Source organism: Pseudophryne corroboree, chromosome 1 (assembly GCF_028390025.1).
Source record: "Pseudophryne corroboree isolate aPseCor3 chromosome 1, aPseCor3.hap2, whole genome shotgun sequence".
NCBI lineage: Eukaryota > Metazoa > Chordata > Amphibia > Anura > Myobatrachidae > Pseudophryne > Pseudophryne corroboree.
The window spans coordinates 1,058,646,861-1,058,665,439 of NC_086444.1; the positions used below are offsets into that span (position 1 = coordinate 1,058,646,861).

At 44.5% G+C, this 18,579-nt stretch overlaps 1 protein-coding gene across 5 annotated transcripts in view; it reads left to right on the top strand.

The window, feature by feature from the left end:
* CLOCK (clock circadian regulator) overlaps nt 1-18,579 on the top strand; it is a 231,737-nt gene that overhangs the window by 98,622 nt on the left and 114,536 nt on the right. For 4 of the 5 annotated variants that reach the window (XM_063920910.1, XM_063920914.1, XM_063920913.1 and 1 more), the window contains exons 2-4: nt 9,972-10,111; nt 14,105-14,151; nt 17,895-17,994. The gene's annotated coding sequence lies outside the window, so the exon portion shown is untranslated. The remainder of the gene's footprint in view (nt 1-9,971; nt 10,112-14,104; nt 14,152-17,894; nt 17,995-18,579) is intronic. The other variant, XM_063920912.1, reaches the window with a different exon arrangement.

Consider the following 18,579-nt stretch of genomic DNA (forward strand, 5'->3'; position numbering starts at 1 on the left):
GCTGATAGGAAGCTGAAAAAAATATCCTAAAAAGTATATACACACATACGGTGGTTATACTGCGACCAGCGATCGCCATCAGCCTGGAGATGCAGTGCTGGGTTGGCTTGGTCGGATTCCCTGACTGAAAATATTTTATTCATGTAGAGCATTTAATAGGATGCATTCTATATATATGTATGTGAGATGCACAGAGGGATATTTGCTCTCTGGCATCAAGATAAGTGCGTTGTCCATATCTCCCAGAAGATGTCAGGGACACGACAGTGGTCAGGTGATACAGATCCCATACGGCAGATGGAAGTATTGCTGTATAAAGGGAAGGAGTTATTTGGGGGTCGGTCCATCGGACCTGGGGACCACAGCAACAGCTGGGAAAACCTTTTTTACCCCAAGTTACATCTCAGCTAAAAAAGACACCGTCTTTTCAGCCTCAATCTTTCCTTTCCCATGAGGGCATGCAGGCAAAAGGCCAGTCATATCTGCCCAGACATAGAGGTAAGGGAAGTAGACTGCAGCAGGCAGCCCTTTCCCAGGAAAAGAAGCCCTCCACCGCGTCTGCCAAGTCCTCAGCATGACGCTGGGGCCGTGCAAGCGGACTCAAGGTGGGGGGGTAGTCTCAAGAGTCTCAGGGCGCAGTGGGATCACTCGCAAGTTGACCCCTTGATCGTACGAGTATTATCCCAGGGGTAAAGATTGGAGAGTCGAGACATCTTCTCCTCGCAGGTTCCTGAAGTCTGCTTTACCAACGGCTCCCTCCGACAGGGAGGCAGCATTGGAAACAATTCACAAGCTGTATATCCAGCAGGTGATAATCAAAGTACCCCTCCTACGACAAGGAAAAGGGTATTATTTTTCCACACTATATTGTGGTACTGAAGCCAGACGGCTTGGTGACACATAGTCTAAATCTAAAATGTTTTGAACACTTACATAAAAGGTTCAAATCGAGATAAAGTCACTCAGAGCAGTGATAGCGAACCGGAAAAAAGGGGACTATATGGTGTCCCTGGACATCAAGGATTACCTCCATGTCCAAATTTTGTCCTTCTCATCAAGGGTACCTCTGGTTCGTGGTACAGAACTGTCAATATCAGTTTCAGACGATGCCGTTTGAATTATCCACGGCACCCCGGGCCTTTTTACCAAGGTAATGGCCGAAAAGATGTTTCTTCAAAGAAAAAAGGCATCTAAATTATCCCTTACTTGCACGACCTAAAAAGGGCAAGTTCCAGAGAACAGTTGGAGGTCGGAAGAGCACTATCTAAAGTAGTTCTTCGACGGCACGACTGGATTCTAAATATTCCAAGAATCGCAGCTGTTTTCCGACGATACGTCTGCTGTTCCTAGGGATGATTCTGGACACGGTTCAGAAAAAGGTTTTTCTTCCCGAGGAAAAAGCCAAGGAGTTATCCGACCTGTCAGGAACCTCCTAAAACCAGGAAAGGTGTCTGTACATCAATGCACAAGAGTCCTGGGAAAAATGGTGGCTTTTTACGAAGCAATTCCATTCGGCAGATTCCATGCAAGAATTTTCCAAAGGGATCTGTTGGACAAATGGTCAGGGTCGCATCCTCAGATGCACCTGCGAATAACCCGGTCGCCAAGGACAAGGGTATATCTTCTGTGGTGGTTGCAAAAGGCTCATCTATTGGAGGGCCGCAGATTCGGCATACAGGATTTGATCCTGGTGACCACGGACGCCAGCCTGAGAGGTTGGGGAGCAGTCACACAAGGAAGAAACTTCCAGGGGGTATGGACGAACCTGGAAAAGTCTCTTCACATAAACATTCTGGTACTAAGAGCAATCTAAAATGCTCTAAGCCAGGCGGAACCACTCCTGCAAGGAAAACCGGTGTTGATTCAGTCGGACAACATCACGGCGGTCGCCCATGTAAACAGACAGGGCGGCACAAGAAGCAGGAGTGCAATGGCAGAAGCTGCCAAGATTCTTCGCTGGGCGGAGAATCACGTAATAGCACTGTCAGCAGTGTTCTTCCCGGGCGTGGACAACTGGGAAGCAGACTTCCTCAGCAGACACGATATTCACCCGGGAGAGGGGGGTCTTCATCCAGAAGTCTTCCACATGCTAATAAACTGTTGGGAAAGACCAATGGTAGACATGATGGCGTCTCGCCTCAACAAGAAACTGGACAAGTATTGCGCCAGGTCAAGAGATCCACAGGCAATAGCTGTGGACGCACTGGTAACACCTTGGGTGTACAAATCAGTATATGTGTTTCCTCCTCTGCCTCTCATACCAAAGGTATTGAAGATTATACGGTGAGGAGGAGTAAGAACAATACTAGTGGCTCCGGATGGCCAAGAAGGACTTGGTACCCGGAACTTCAAGAGTTGGTCACGGACGACCCGTGCCCTCTACTTCTGAGAAGGGACCTGCTACAACAGGGTCCCTGTCTCTTTCAAGACTTACCGCGGCTGCGTTTGACGGCATGGCGGTTGAACGCCAGATCCTAAAAGGGAAAGGCATTCCAGAAGAAGTCATTCCTACCTTGATTAAGGCAAGGAAGGAAGTCACCGCGAAACATTATCACCGCATTTGGCGAAAATATGTCGCGTGGTGCGAGGATCGGAGTGTTCCGACGGAGGAATTTCAACTGGGTCGTTTCCTACATTTCCTACAATCAGGATTGTCTATGGGTCTCAAATTGAGATCTATTAAGGTTCAAATTTCGGCCCTGTCAATATTCTTCCAAAAAGAATTGGCCTCAGTTCCTGAGGTACAGACTTTTGTTAAAGGAGTACTGCATATACAGCCTCCTGTGGTGCCTCCGGTGGCACCGTGGGATCTAAATGTAGTTTTAGATTTCCTCAAATCCCATTGGTTTGAACCATTGAAAAAGGTGGATTTTAAATATCTCACATGGAAAGTGACTATGTTACTGGCCCTGGCTTCCGCCAGGAGAGTATCTGAATTGGCGGCTTTATCTTATAAAAGCCCTTATCTAATCTTCCATTCGGATAGGGCAGAACTGAGGACTCGTCCGCATTTTCTCCCTAAGGTGGTATCAGCGTTTCACCTGAACCAACCTATTGTGGTGCCTGCGGCCACTGGCGACTTGGAGGACTCCAAGTTGTTGGACGTTGTCAGAGCCTTAAAAATATACATTTCAAGGACGGCTGAAGTCAGAAAATCTGACTCGCTGTTGATACTATATGCACCCAACAAGTTGGGTGCCCCTGCTTCTAAGCAGACGATTGCTCGTTGGATTTGTAACACAATTCAACTTGCTCATTCTGTGGCAGGCCTGCCACAGCCTAAATCTGTTAAGGCCCATTCCACAAGGAAGGTGGGCTCATCTTGGGCGGCTGCCCGAGGGGTCTCGGCATTACAATTCTGTCGAGCAGCTACGTGGTCGGGGGAAAACACGTTTGTAAAATTCTACAAATTTGATACCCTGGCAAAAGAGGACTTGGAATTCTCTCATTCGGTGCTGCAGAGTCATCCGCACTCTCCCGCCCGTTTGGGAGCTTTGGTATAATCCCCATGGTCCTTTCAGGAACCCCAGCATCCACTTAGGACGATAGAGAAAATAAGAATTTACTTACCGATAATTCTATTTCTCGGAGTCCGTAGTGGATGCTGGGCGCCCATCCCAAGTGCGGATTATCTGCAATACTGTACATAGTTATTGTTAACAAATTCGGGTTATATTGTTAAGGAGCCATCTTTAAGAGGCTCTTTCTGTTATCATACTGTTAACTGGGTTTAGATCACAAGTTGTACGGTGTGATTGGTGTGGCTGGTATGAGTCTTACCCGGGATTCAAATTGCCTCCCTTATTGTGTACGCTCGTCCGGGCACAGTACCTAACTGGAGTCTGGAGGAGGGTCATAGGGGGAGGAGCCAGTGCACACCACCTGATCTGGTAAAAGCTTTACTTTTTTGTGCCCTGTCTCCTGCGGAGCCGCTATTCCCCATGGTCCTTTCAGGAACCCCAGCATCCACTACGGACTCCGAGAAATAGAATTATCGGTAAGTAAATTCTTATTTTTATGTTGAAACTATGACTCCCAAAAATTGTTCTAAACAGTGAAACTGCTTGTTGATGCTTCAGTTAGATGGCAAGACAAAAGAGGCCTTTGAAGTTGGGGGCAGGAACAGAGAATAGCCTAGATCAGGGGTAGGCAACGCTTGGCACTAGTGTCACAAGAGAATGTTTTGGGTTGCATCTGTGTGTGGACAGCCCCTTTCCTACTTCACATCTTTCTCTTATAGATGAGACCTCTGAGAAAGCTAGTATGGCCTGCATACCTGGGTCTTTCATGAGGGTACCCTGCCACAGTTGGTCAAATAACGGTCCAAAATTCTTATAAAGTCTCTGTCCCCATGACTACATATTGTAACCATAACCTGAGCACTCTATCTTACAAAAACGAAGCGCACAAATATATATATATATATATATATATATATATAGATAGATAGATAGATTATATATATAGATATAGGGGTATATGCAATTCCGGGCGAATTGCGGCACTTTTTCGCCCGTTTTTAAATTCGACACAATTCGACCGTCGAATTCCGGCAGGTGGGTGCCGGAATTCGACATATTCAATAAAAAACGAATTTGACAGTCCCGCTGTCGAAAAACGGCCGATTTGACGGATTTTGATTAGATTTTTTAAAATGTTTAAAAAAACTGTAAAAAACCCGAAATTTTTTTGCGTGGGGTTCCCCCTCCTAAGCATAACCAGCCTCGGGCTCTTTGAGCCGGTCCTGGTTGCCAAAATACGGGGGGGGGAAATGACGGGATCCCCCGTATTTTAACAACCAACCATGTGTAAAAATGAAAGAATATTGTTTTTTACAATAAAAGAACCGGACACTGGATCAGGTGAGTATAATTTTATTTTCAGGTACCCCGGACGTCGACATTGCAGACGTGGCCAGAGTCGGCGTGTCAACATAGGTAAGTATGTGTGTCGGCATATATGTAATAAAGTTATACTTTCACGGTGTCTGTGTCCTGTTTTTATTTGGGTATTTTTTTTGCAGTAGAACTACAGGTACCAGCGGTCCCATTCCCCCCCCCCCCCCCGCATGCTGGTACTTGTGGTTCTCCAAGTACCGTCTTGCGGGGGAGGCTTGCTGGGACTTGTAGTTCTTCTGCAAAAAAACAATATTCTTACATTTTCAACAAGGCTATCAGCCCCCCATCCGCAGCCCATGGATGGGGGGGGGACAGCCTCGGGCTTCACCCCTGGCCCTTGGGTGGCTGGGGGGGGGACCCCTTGATTGAAGGGGTCCCCACTCCTCCAGGGTACCCCGGCCAGGGGTGACTAGTTGGGTATTTAATGCCACGGCCACAGGGAGCGGTAGAAAAGTGTCCCCCGGCTGTGGCATTATCTGTCCAGCTAGTGGAGCCCGGTGCTGGTACAAAAAATATGGGGGACCCGTACTCTTTTTGTCCCCTGTATTTTTTGCACCAGGACCAGGCGCAGAGCCCGGTGCTGGTTGTTAAAATACGGGGGATCCCCTGTCATTTTCCCCCCCGTATTTTGGCAACCAGGACCGGCTCTTAGGAGGGGGGAAACCACGCATTTTTTTTTCTGATTTTTACCCCATTCCATTAAAAAAAATTATAATTTTTTTTTTAAAAAAAAATATATAAATAATACTTGTGCCTCCTAAATAGACAAACCAGGTACCTAATCCCTTCTAATATAGATATGCTATTACCAATAAAAAAACACTAAAAAAAACATGTTTTTAATTTTTTTTATTAGATTCCGCCAGCAAAGTGTGGCGGATTGAAAATGACGAATTTACTGTCTAAAAGCACTGTTGTCGAATTTACAATCTTCAATTGAATATACTTTTGTCGAAATGCCGCATTTGTACCATTGCAGAAATGTTGAATTTGACAAATGTCGAATTTCAAAAAGTCGAATTTGGAATGGCCGTTTTTTTGACGAAAAGTACTGAATTGCATTGCCGATTTTTTTATTTTATTTTTTTGCGAAAATGTCCTGTTTTTCGACATTTTCGGGAATTCGACCGCAATTGCACATACCCCATAGTATTCTATTAGCCCAGATGCACTCATCTGATAGGTAATGTTATAGGGGGATAGAAAGTTACACTTTTAGGTTTTCATTTTTTTGAGGTTGGCTTTTGTTGTGTTTTGGCTATAGTGCTCTTTATATTACACAGTAAACCCTTCACTTCAGCTTGAAACATTATAAATGTTTTTAAAACCGATACGGGCTTGTTAGATTTATTATTATTTTTTGTCCATTTGCAGTGTTGGCGACGAGGGCTGCAGTAGTCTGTTTCCCTATAGTACACAGCACTATTAAGGTTCCGGTATGAATGGTCGACCATGTTATGGTCGACAGTCATTAGGTAAACCACTATTGGTCGACATGGACACATGGTCGACACATGAAAATGGTCGACACATGAAAGGTCGACACATGAAAAGGTCGACGTGAGTTTTTTTTTTTTGTTTTTTTTACTTTTTTTGGTGTCGTTTTTTGCGTAAAGTGACCTGGAACCCCAATTAGTGCACCGCGTCCCCTCGCATGGCTCGCTTCGCTCGCCATGCTTTGGGCATGGTGCCTTCGCTCGGCTACCGCTTCGCTCGGCACAGATTACCATTCCACTCGTAGTCCACATGGATCGTTAAGTATGGAAAGTTCCCCAAAAGAAAAAAAGTTAAACTCATGTCGACCTTTTCATGTGTCGACCATTGTCATGTGTCGACCATGTCAATGTCGACCAATAGTGGTCGACCTAATGACTGTCGACCATAACATGGTCGTTCATCTCGATGGATACCACCCACCATTAAGCAGGTATAAATATGCAAGCATATTTAGTTTTCTGTTAGAAAAGCAACATTTCTTGCTATGCTTTTTAGTCCTTGTTCTTTGCTACCTTTTCTAAACTCATTTACTAAACCAGTTAATTATTCTTCCTTTCAGATTTTGATTTGTATAAAAAACCCCAGAAGAAAACACTGTTCTAAACTGAACCCTTGCGGTAAAGTAGGTAACTAGGCCAACAGGTTACTAGGACAATAGAGAATAAACGAGTTCATTGACTACAGCCTTCTTACAGTGTGTGCCAGATAAATCCCTTCTGTCTGTGTACACGGCACACTACTGCAATGATACTGCCTCTATAAAAAGCCTTTCCCCATTTGGACCAGATCTGTTTCTCTGTTATATCAGCAGGTTTAATCCAGTACATGCAGCGCTAGTTTAGCATGCATAGAAAAGCGGTTTAATTATTAGTTGTTTTCTCCATCAGTGTCATGTGTAAGCAGCGAATACAGAGTAAAGCAGTGTATTACTCTGTACAGAGAGTCGTAGAGTCGGCTAAGCTCTGCAGATTGTAGCCTGTTCCTAGACCTAAGCTGGAGTAAGTCACTTGTGGTGGTTTTCTTCAGATAGATTTAAACCTCTTTTTGTGCTTTTATTTTAGAGCCTGAGATAATTATTTCTGTGAATTAATTAAAAAGTTTGTACTGCAGAAGCATTGACATTTTCCCTGAAATGTTACCCGTCCTGTTCCTGGTGACCCAGTGTGAATTATTGTGGCCCATCCATGAAATGCCAGTGTGCGTATTCACCGCTACCACTCTAAGTAGATAATTGTTGAATTTAAAGTGTATTCCTTGTGTGTTAGAAACATCTGTGCTGGGTTAAAAATACTTGCGTAACCAGCATAATAGAGGTCACAGATAATGTTGGTGCAGGTGTCTTCAGACTGTGTATTGTGTTTTCTGGTATAGCGGTGCGTAGTAGACGGCAATTGTCCTACATCCGTAATCTATGCTGATCTGGGATCCTGCTGCTTCCATTAGCTAATTTCTTCCTTTCTCACACCATGCCGCTGTCACATGTATTCCTGAACGTATCGGGAAAGATTTCATGAGCTGAAAATGTACAATTTATTGGAGTGATAGAAATATAGTGAAGTAGATGCTGAGAGCAGTTTTGTTTGGGTTTTTATTTAAGCTTTAGGCTATAAGTAGCAGCTTTCTGATCACCTTTTATTTATTGGTTTGAGACATCAAACTGCTATTCATGATTGTTTATTCTTCAGATTTTACATTGTACCTGGTAACCACAGTTACGTGACATATGATGTAGGGAGTAGAGTGGCTTTGAGAGAGCTCTGATTTCTCTGTGGTATCCTCCCACTCTTCTTCCCACAGTCTGTGTCTGTGAATAAAACCGTCTCTGTCTTGCAGCCTTTTAATGTATACTGTGTCAGTCTGTGTTGTGACATATTCCTCCTCCTTTTACTACTTGACATGCTGAAAACTGGCCCTTAGGCAACCAAACCTGTTTTTCCTCCATTGTCTTTTAGTCTGCCCAGTGGTTTAGGGATTCTAGAGGCAGGTGTGGCCAGAGGCTGAACCCCCCCCCCCTTTTTTTTTTTTTTTATACCATTTACACTGTAGTGGGCCATATTGGGTCTTTTCCCTGGAAGACAGAGAATAACAAAAGGTAGCAGAAGGCAGTTTTTGTAGCGGAGTGCGGCAGCAAAGACAATTATTCTACAACAGTGTATATAGTACAATCCTGTTCATTTTTGGTTATACAGATGTGACCTCAGACATCTTGCCTCAATATGCCATGCAGCAGGAGATGCCTGGCGTTAGTCATCCAGCAGTTCCTGGCCAGCTCTGCTCTTTGCGGAAAATTAGTCTTATTTGCATCGCTATGTGAATAGGACACACAAGCAGCTTATGCTGATTAAAATGATATCGGCATGCCTATATCTGTGTGTGACTGCGGCTGTATCTGCATACGGAATGCTACATTACAGTGATTTCCAGGAAAGCACTGTAACGTTGCATTTCATATACAGATGCAGTTGCAGTTACTCACAGAATATAGGCATGCCACATATCGTTTTAATCAGCATAAGCTGCTTGTGTGTCCTGTTCACACAGCAATGTAACTTAGACTCATTAAAACAGAAAGAGTTGCACTTAAAGATGCTCGGCGCAACCGAATCACGCCATGGCATGGCGTGACTAGAAGGGCTGTTTAACGGGACTGCAGGAGGACACATCTGTATGTGGAGAAATGACATTTTATATTCCGGATGGAGTGAAGACGGCATTTGACAAGGGGAAGATGGTGGAACATTTAATTGATATGTGGTAAAGCTACATTCCCACTCCACTCATTTCCATGCAAAAACAAATCCACAATAACCTATGTCTGACCACATGGTATGAAACTTTTCTTGATGACCCCACAATTATTCAAATAAATACAGGGTGATTGCCAGGACCATATAGTATGTGATGTAGTCGTCTTAGTTTTGCATCCTATTCATATACTATATGTTTGCCAAAATAAGTACATGAATCTTCATATACAACATACGTGAGAATTCTGTGGTACAGGTTGAGTATCCCATATCCAAATATTCCGAAATACGGAATATTCCGAAATACGGACTTTTTTGAGTGAGAGTGAAATAGTGAAACCTTTGTTTTTGATGGCTCAATGTACACAAACTTTGTTTAATACACAAAGTTATTAAAATATTGTATTAAATGACCTTCAGGCTGTTAGTATAAGATGTACATGAAACATAAATGAATTGTGTGAATGTAGACACACTTTGTTTAATGCACAAAGTTATAAAAAATATTGGCTAAAATTACCTTCAGGCTGTGTGTATAAGGTGTATATGAAACATAAATGCATTTTGTGCTTAGATTTAGGTCCCATCACCATGATATCTCATTATGGTATGCAATTATTCCAAAATACGGAAAAATCCCATATCCAAAATACCGCTGGTCCCAAGCATTTTGGATAAGGGATACTCAACCTGTATTACATATTAAGTCCTATGTATAAATTTCCATTCATTTTTGTTACATATATGCCCACGTTGTCTTGAGCCTTTGATTTATGCAGCCACATATTTCTTTTGACTGTTGAACATTTATATCTACCTTAAATCTTAGGAAGAGAACGGAGATGGAGATCTGCAGCTGCTGACTGGTGATTTATTAAGGAGATTCCAGAAAAGAAAAAGGTGTATTTATACAAAAACTACTCTTGTGAAACCAGTTGGCTCTTCAGGCTTGTCTTTGTTCTAGTGCTGGTATGTGATATTTCTACTTTTATAACAAATTGAATAAATGATACATTCCGTGGCCACTTTATTAGCTATGCCTGTTTTGTTAATGCAAAAATGTAAGTCTGCCTGTCATGTGGACACAACTCCATTCATAAATCATGCAGATATGTGGTTCAGGTTATTCAGCCCAAACACCAGGAAGAGGAAGAAATGATCTCGGTGACGTTGATGATCGTGAAATGATTCTGCGTGCCAGAAGGGGTGGTTTAAGTATCTCACAAACTGTTGATCTTCTAGGATTTTCATGCACAACATTCTCTAGAGTGTACATAAAATTTTGCGCACAGCACAGGCAATATCCAGTAAGCGCTATCTAACTAGCACGGGTAAAGTGGTACAGGTTGAGTATCCCTTATCCAAAATACTTGGGAGCAGAGGTATTTTGGATATCGAATTTTTCCGTATTTTGGAATAATTAGATACCATAATGAGATATCATGGTGATGGGATCTAAATCTAAGCACAGAATGCATTTATGTTACATATACACCTTATACACACAGCCTGATGGTAATTTTAGACAATATTTTTTATAACTTTGTGCATTAAACAAAGTGTGTGTACATTCACACAATTCATTTATGTTTCATATATACCTTATATACACAGCCTGAAGGTCATTTAATACAATATTATTAATAACTTTGTGTATTAAACAAAGTTTGTGTACATTGAGCCATCAAAAAACAAAGGTTTCACTATCTCACTCTCACTCAAAAAAGTCCGTACTTCGGAATATTTGGATATGTTATACTCAACCTGTATTAAACAAATTATTGCAATATCCAGTAAGTGGCAGCTCTGTAGGAAAATTGTTACTGAACACGATAGGAGGCTAAGGGCCAGACTGATGCAAGCTGTTACAGCAGTAGTATGCAGAAGAGCATCTCTGAATGCACAGCACGTCAAACCTCGAAGTGGGTGGGCTACAGCAGCAGCGGCAGCCGACCACACCTGGTCTCACTCGTGCTAAGAACAGGAAACTGTGGGCACAGGCTCGCCAACACTGGTCAGTTGAAGATAAGGAAATTGTTTTGGGTCTTATGACCCCTTGTGTCACCAGTTCAGGCTGGTAGTGGTGCTGGAATGGTGGGGAATGTTTTCTTGACACAAGACCCCTTAATAACAATTGAGCACCGTTTTAATGCCAGAGCTTACCCAGGCCTTGTTGCTAACTATGGAGGGTAATTGAGATCTGATCGCTGGGCTGCTAATTTTGCTGTTCTGCGATCAGATAGTTGCCACCTCCAGGGGGAGTGTAAATTCGCTGTGCAGGTGTGCGATCGCATGTGTATGCCGAGCTGCGAAAATCCACTTTGTGCAGTCTGTGCGCAGCCCAGGACTTACTACTTCAATGCGATGAAACAGGCTGATCAGGGCTGGAGCTGACGTCACACACCCTCCCTGAAAACGCTTGGACACGCCTGAGTTTTTCCGGACACTCCCTGTATCATTGTAAACGATCAGTTGCCACCCACGAACGGCCTCTTCCGATCAATCACCTTGCGAACGCCCGTGCAATCTGAATTTTCGCACCATCCCGTTGCTGACCGGCCATACCTGTTGTTTGCTGACGCGCATGCGCATTGCGGTGCATACGCATGCACAGTTAGGACCTGATCGCCGCTGTGCAAAAGCGTTAACGACCCTCGCTGTCGGCCGTGTATGCAGCTCAATTTAGACTGTCATTCAAAAACTGCATGCACGGCCGAGGCATGACGTCACTGAGCAATACCGTTTGCATATCACTCAGTGTGTACACACTGCCGACGACCGCCCCGGCAGGCAAGGAAACACACTAGGCGACGTCGCTCATAGAGCACATCACCTAGTGTGTACCCACCTTTAGTAACAGTGTCATTTGACATATCATAAGAAAATTTGTCACACATACTGTATTCTCAAGCACGTGCGATCTCAAACTGGTTACAAGAAATGACCATGAGTTCAGAGTACTCCAATGGCCTCCGTGGTCACAGGTCTCTATCCAGTAGAGCACCTTTGGGATGTGGTGGAAAGGGGTCAGTTGCAGGATCAATGTCCCAATGGACCAGAATCTCTAAGGAATGTTTCCAGCACCTTGTAGAATCAAAGCCACGGAGTCCAATTTGTTTTTATTTGTAATACCAAACCTTTACACTACTGCATGCTTTCAGAAAGCAAGATTGGCTAAGAAAGAACATTTTCCCAATTTATAAGGCAATTATTGTGTCATTAACATTTAAAACACCATCATAATAATATGTTTACATTGGCTCAGATCCATTTCTTTAATGATGGTTGTTATTTTCCCCTTAAAGTCAATTGGGAAAAATTGTGATTGAAATCATTGAAGCAAGGCAAATAATTCTCATAGAGCATTAGATTTTGTCAGTGCCATTTAATGTTTCTTGTGCTAATGTCATTTTGTTCGGTTTGGTCGGATGAAACAGGATATATACAGTTCCGTTAGTCCTGCCTCACTTTCACTTTTTAATATTTGCGCACATAGGGGTTATTCAGAGATAATCGCTGCACACGCAGCCAGACCTGCTTTTATCTCCGCACATGCTGGGGACCACCCAGGACAGGCCAAGGCTACCCAGCATGTGTGAGGCAACCCCCCGATGCGTCCGCAATTAGATTGCGGAGGCATCAGATCTAAGGTTGACCCCTGGCAGCGCAACAGGTGGTCTACAGCCATTTTTTCCCCCCAGAGCAGCTGCGTATGATGTCTTGCAGCCACCCTGGCAAACTGTCCTGCCCCCACCTGCAACGCCCACGCCTGTCAATCACATTGCGACCGCATCCTTCAGAGATCCAGATATGTCGTTCAGCTGTCACTGGAAGTTGTGCGTTCAATTGACTGGGTCTGCCGCTACCTGGAGGTGTTAAGTATGTATGTAACCTAGTTGAAGTCACCCCCCGCCCCCCTTACTAGTAGCCGGATATACTTCTTAAGTTTCTGTAATAGTAACATACACATAGATGGAAAAAAGCGGCATGTCTGTAAACCAAGTGGGAGGAAGAAATAAGACAGGCATTTTGTTGGCCAAGTGCTGTCTGCCCCATTCGGAGAGCATATTGACATAGCAGTGTATGAAGTCTGAGTAAACATGCTGACCCATGGTACCTTTTTCTTGGTGATTTATTTGGTGCTGGGTGAGATCTCAGTTTTTACATCAAAGGAAGAAATTAGGAATCCCATGCCATTCTTTTGAAAGAGGAGAACTATGCACATTACTGGATGTACTAGATATACTGAGACACACACATACGCGGCTGTCTACATGATGCAACAGAAAATGGGATTCATTGAACAAGCAACAGTCTTCCATTGATCCAGTGTCCAGTTCTGATCCTTGCGTGCCCATTGTAAGCATACATTGGCATTCCGACTGGCTAAGGATACTCAGCACCATATGTGGCATGGTTTAATACACGGTGTGTCATGGCACATTACTCCCATCATCTTCATTATATTTTCAGCAAGTTACGTCACAGTAGCTCTTGGTTTGTACCAGATGGGATAGCATTCATTAACCTGTCGACCTGCCTGTAGATCATGGTTTTTCTTTTCTCAGAACACTTCAGAAGGTACTCTCCACGGCTGACCTTGAGCACCCCACAGGCCTTGCTGTTTGCAGTAAAATGGCTTTGAGCATTTCTCAATTAATATTTGAACCTTATCAAAGTCCATCTTTACACCTGCCCATATCTTACCAAAAAACTGACATCTATGAGATTATTTAGGTTAACTTTCAGGTTTTATTTTATATATGCTATATTTTATGTATTTACATTTTTTTCATTGCAATTTAGTTATATGTCGTAGTGTAATAAATGCCATATTTTATAGTAGCCATCTTCTTTTATACTTCTTTGTAACTTTTCAGAAGATTTCTGAATGAATATTTATGTTCATACCATATCAGTGAAAAGGCCTTTACTTTTTTTTTCTTTCTTTGTATCATACAGACACTAGCTGTTGTTTTCACTGCCAGAAGGTGGAATGTATCTATCTGGTAAGCACACAGGTTTACATTTTTGCAGTAATTGCAATATTGTTTTGCTCTGTGCCGTATATACATTCATCATCCATAACTTTAATACCACCTGCCTAATGTTGTGTAGTCCCCCCTCATGCTGCCAACGAATTGTGATCTGGGGAATTTGGAGGCCAAGTCAACAACTTGATCTCTTTGTGATGCTTCTCAAACCATTCCTGAACAATTTTCACCCTGTGTGGCAGGGTGCATTTTACTGCTGAAAGAGGCCACTACCAACAAGGAATATTATTGATATGAAGGAGTGTGCTTGGTTTGCAGCAGGGTTTCGATAGGTGGTACTTGTCAAAGTAACAGCCTCCGGTGGCTTGCCTGTTTCCCATAAGGTATCCTGGTGCCATCTCTTCCCAGGTCAATGACGCGCACACACCCAGCCGTCCACATTTGCAAATAAAATGTGATTTATCAGGCCAGGCCACCCTTCTTCCATTGCTCCATGGTCCATTTCTGACGCGTACATGCCCATTTGTAGGCGCTTTTGGTGGGGGTCAGGGATTCATCATGGACACTTGGCAAGCTCCAATGCATTCTGTGTTTGGATAGCTTTCAATCATAGCCAGCATTCATTTTTTCAACAACTTGTGCTATTGTAGCTCTTCTATGGGATCAGACTAGATCAGCAGTGGCCAACCCGCGGCTCTCGCGCTGCATACGGCTCTTTCATCCGCCACATGCGGCTCGGTCGGCTCCCGGCCACTACTGCCCGACATAGCCCCAGACACACACCTCTCTGGTGGCGGTGTCTCTCTTCAATTGGCGTTGGCCCATGAGCCATTCAGAGCTCGCGGACCGGCAGCTAAGGCTCCTGATTGGCTCACGGACCGGCGCCTAATTGAAGAGAAGCAGCGCCACCGGGGAGAGTGGGGCAGGAGAGGCGCATGCTGCGCTCTCCTCCCCTCACACACAGCAGCAGCGCAGTGAGCAGAACTTGGGGTGGGGGTGTGAGCACTGTGGGGACATGTGTATCTAGCACGGGGGGCATATCTGGCACTATGGGGACATGTGTGTCTGGCACTGGGGGCATAGCTGGCACTGTGGGGACATGTGTACCTGGCACTGGGGGCATAGCTGGCACTGTGGAGGCATATGTACCTGGCACTGGGGGCATAGCTGGCACTGTGTGGACATGTGTATCTGGCACTGTGGGGTATATATGTATCTGGCACTGTGGGGACATGTGTATCTGGCACTGAGCATATGTGTATCTGGCACTGGGGGCATATGTGTATCTGGCACTGTGGGGCATACATGTATTTGACACTGGAGCATATATGTCTTTTGCACTGTGGGGCATATATGTATCTGGCACTGTGGGGCATATATGTATCTGGCACTGTGGGGCATATATGTATTTGGCACTGGGAGTATGTGTATCTGGCACTGGGGGCATATATGTATCTGACACTGGAGGCACCCATTTTTTGGCGTTTTTATATGTATGTGGCACTGTACTGGGGCGTTATATGTATGCGGCACTGTACAACATGACTAAAAACGGGTTTATGACACAAGGTCATATTCCTACAAACGTAATACCGAAAGGTGTGCGCACAAAAATGGGGTGTGGCTTTTTGACATCTAGACAACGCCCCCATTTTTGCACTCGCGCCTTCAGCGTGCGCATGATAGTGGCTCTTGCTCTTGACTACAGATCTTTTCTGGCTCTTTGCCTCTGCCTTTGACTGGATGGCCACCCCTGGACTAGATAGATTAGCCTTCGCTCCCCACGTGCATCATTGTGCCTGTCGCCAGTTCTCCAGTTGTCCTTCCTTGGACCATTTATGGTAGGTACTAACCACTACATACCGGGAACACCCCACAAGTCATGCCGATGTGGAGGTGCTCTGACCCAGTTGTCTAGCGGCTCTAGCCATCACAATTTGGCCTATGTTAAAGCTGGTCTGATCCTTATTTTTTCCTGCTTCCAACACGTCGCAGGGAATTCAATTGGTTAATCGCACTTGATTTCCTGTCTAAAGTGATGGGAGATTGCCGGGTGATATTCAATTGTCCCCCGTTATCGAGCCAATATAAGTCTGGTTTAGCTGCGTAAAACTTCAAACTCAGACTAAACGAGTGGGCTCGATCCAAGGCCCGCTTTAGCCCGCTGACAGAATTATTTGAATAGCTGCCAGCGGGCGTTTGCAGATGCAGGGACCCGTGATAACAATTGAATTCCCCCCATCATTTTCAAGAACTGAGTGCTGCCAAATATATCCCACCTCTTGACGGGTACCATTGTAACAAAATAATCAGTGTTACTCACTTCACCTGTCAGTGGTTTTAATGTTATGGTTGATGGGTGTATATACCCATGCAGTCCCACTGATGAAATTTGATACCATTTTGGGTAAACCCACGTGTGTTTATCTTCACTCAATCAGTTCCTTGTATGTTTGTTTGTTTTTTGTAATATGTTTGTTTGAAAAGTCAGACAATACTATAAAAGACACAAAATAAATAAATAAAATGTGATTAGAGACATGAACCAGTAGACAGAGCAAGTAGAGGATTGTTACTTGGCCGCAATAATAGTATACAACGTGATATACCAGCATATTGTTTTATATACGCTACAGTGTAACATGCTGTTAATTAAGTATTTACAGAAGAGTTTCAAAAATTCCTCACATTGACTGACTGTCTGCCACTTGTCCCAGTATCTAAACGGCAACTTCCATTTGTAAATTGCTTTAGTGCATGCTCGTGCTTTTATAAGTGCAAGTACACCAGGTTAGAACCTAACTTTCCGATTGGTAGAACTGTTAGTAATGTTGAAGTTAATAATAGACTTTAGACTGTCTTGCTCTAAATTTGTGGTTAAATCGTTTCCCATAGCTAACACTAGACATTCCATCCAGTGACCTGCCGATGATCATCAACGAGCCAATCCCTGACCCTGCTCGTTGTGACGCCCCTTTCTAGAATGTTTATGTTAACGTATACCTGGCCCTTACACATTCAGATTGTATTGTATTTAATACTGTACATGACCCATTTATGTCTCTGATACCCCTTTTACACCAAAATCCCGGGTCTGACCCAGGATTTGGAACACGGATCCAAGCCGGGTCAGACCCGGGACTCCCCCCATTTCACTGCAGTGCCGATCCGGGATATTCCCGGATCGGCACCGTTTAAACTGCACCCGGGTGCAGTGTCTTGTGGGCCGGCGTTTAGAGATGATGTCATCCCCAAGCGCCGGCCCACACTGCAGATCGGGACTCCGGAGTGTCTCGCCGGGGGCAAGCACAGCAATCTGGAAGCTGCTGTGCTGCCCCCAGCCTCCGGCGCTTCCAGGCACCAGACATGGCGCTGCTGTCTGCATAGACAGCATGTGCCATGTCCCCAGCCTCAGCCTGGCAACCAGCACGGCAACCAGCACGGCGCCGCTGTCTGCATAGACAGCGAGCGCCGTGACCCCCAGCCTCCCGCCCGCCGGACACTGCGGTACGGGAGGTTTGCCATGCTGTAAATGGGTGCCGGGTCGGCTGACCCAGCTTACCCATTTACACCGCCTCCTTCCCGGGTCTTACCCGTGTCCAACCCAGCTTCCGTGCAAAATCCCGGGATATTTCAGGTGGTGTAAAAGGGGTATTACATACTTTTTTTAAAATTTATTTTTAGTATATAATGAGGATGAGGTGTTTACTTACAGTCTAGCAACGTGTGACTATTTCCCACTTTCCTCATTATTACAGACTTGAACATAGAGATGGAGCTGTGATCCCGGAGACTTACCTGTCCTACCTACCATCCACTCTGTAGATGAGACCATTCAGTCTGACAGCACACAGCAAGGTAATGTGCATTTGTGTAAGTTGGTTAAAGAAAAAAATACAAAAGTAAAACCTGTTTCTATACAGATTTATATTTATGTGGGGCTGAGTGACCTGGTAATTCAATGTGTGTGTATAACCTCTTGTACTTCATGTACATTGTGAGTTATCAGGCAGCAGTGAATCCATTACTCTCTGTGTAATGTCTGCTACTGTTGGGATAATCTTTATATTCCCCCTTTACGCTGTGGAATATATGAATACATAACAAGTCAGTCATCCGTTCATAGCGACATTACCCAGAGGGGTCACGATGGGGGTGCGAACCGCACCCAGGTGTTATCCTCAAAGCGCTGGTTCCTCGATGTGCTGCTGTGTGACATTATCCTGCAGTGCCCGGCTTCTGTCACTGAGAAGGTTCTGTCAGTGCAGCATCTCTGCGGATGCTGGGCATACCTCTGGGTGATGTAAATGGGGGTCTTTCCCCAAGGCAACCCCCCATAGTTATGTCAGCAGGGGACTTTTCCCGTAAGCCTTTTTGGACATGCGCACAGGAGCTGTTGGATCCGGGGGCATGCCCAGCATTCCTGTAGATTCTGGGCTGCCC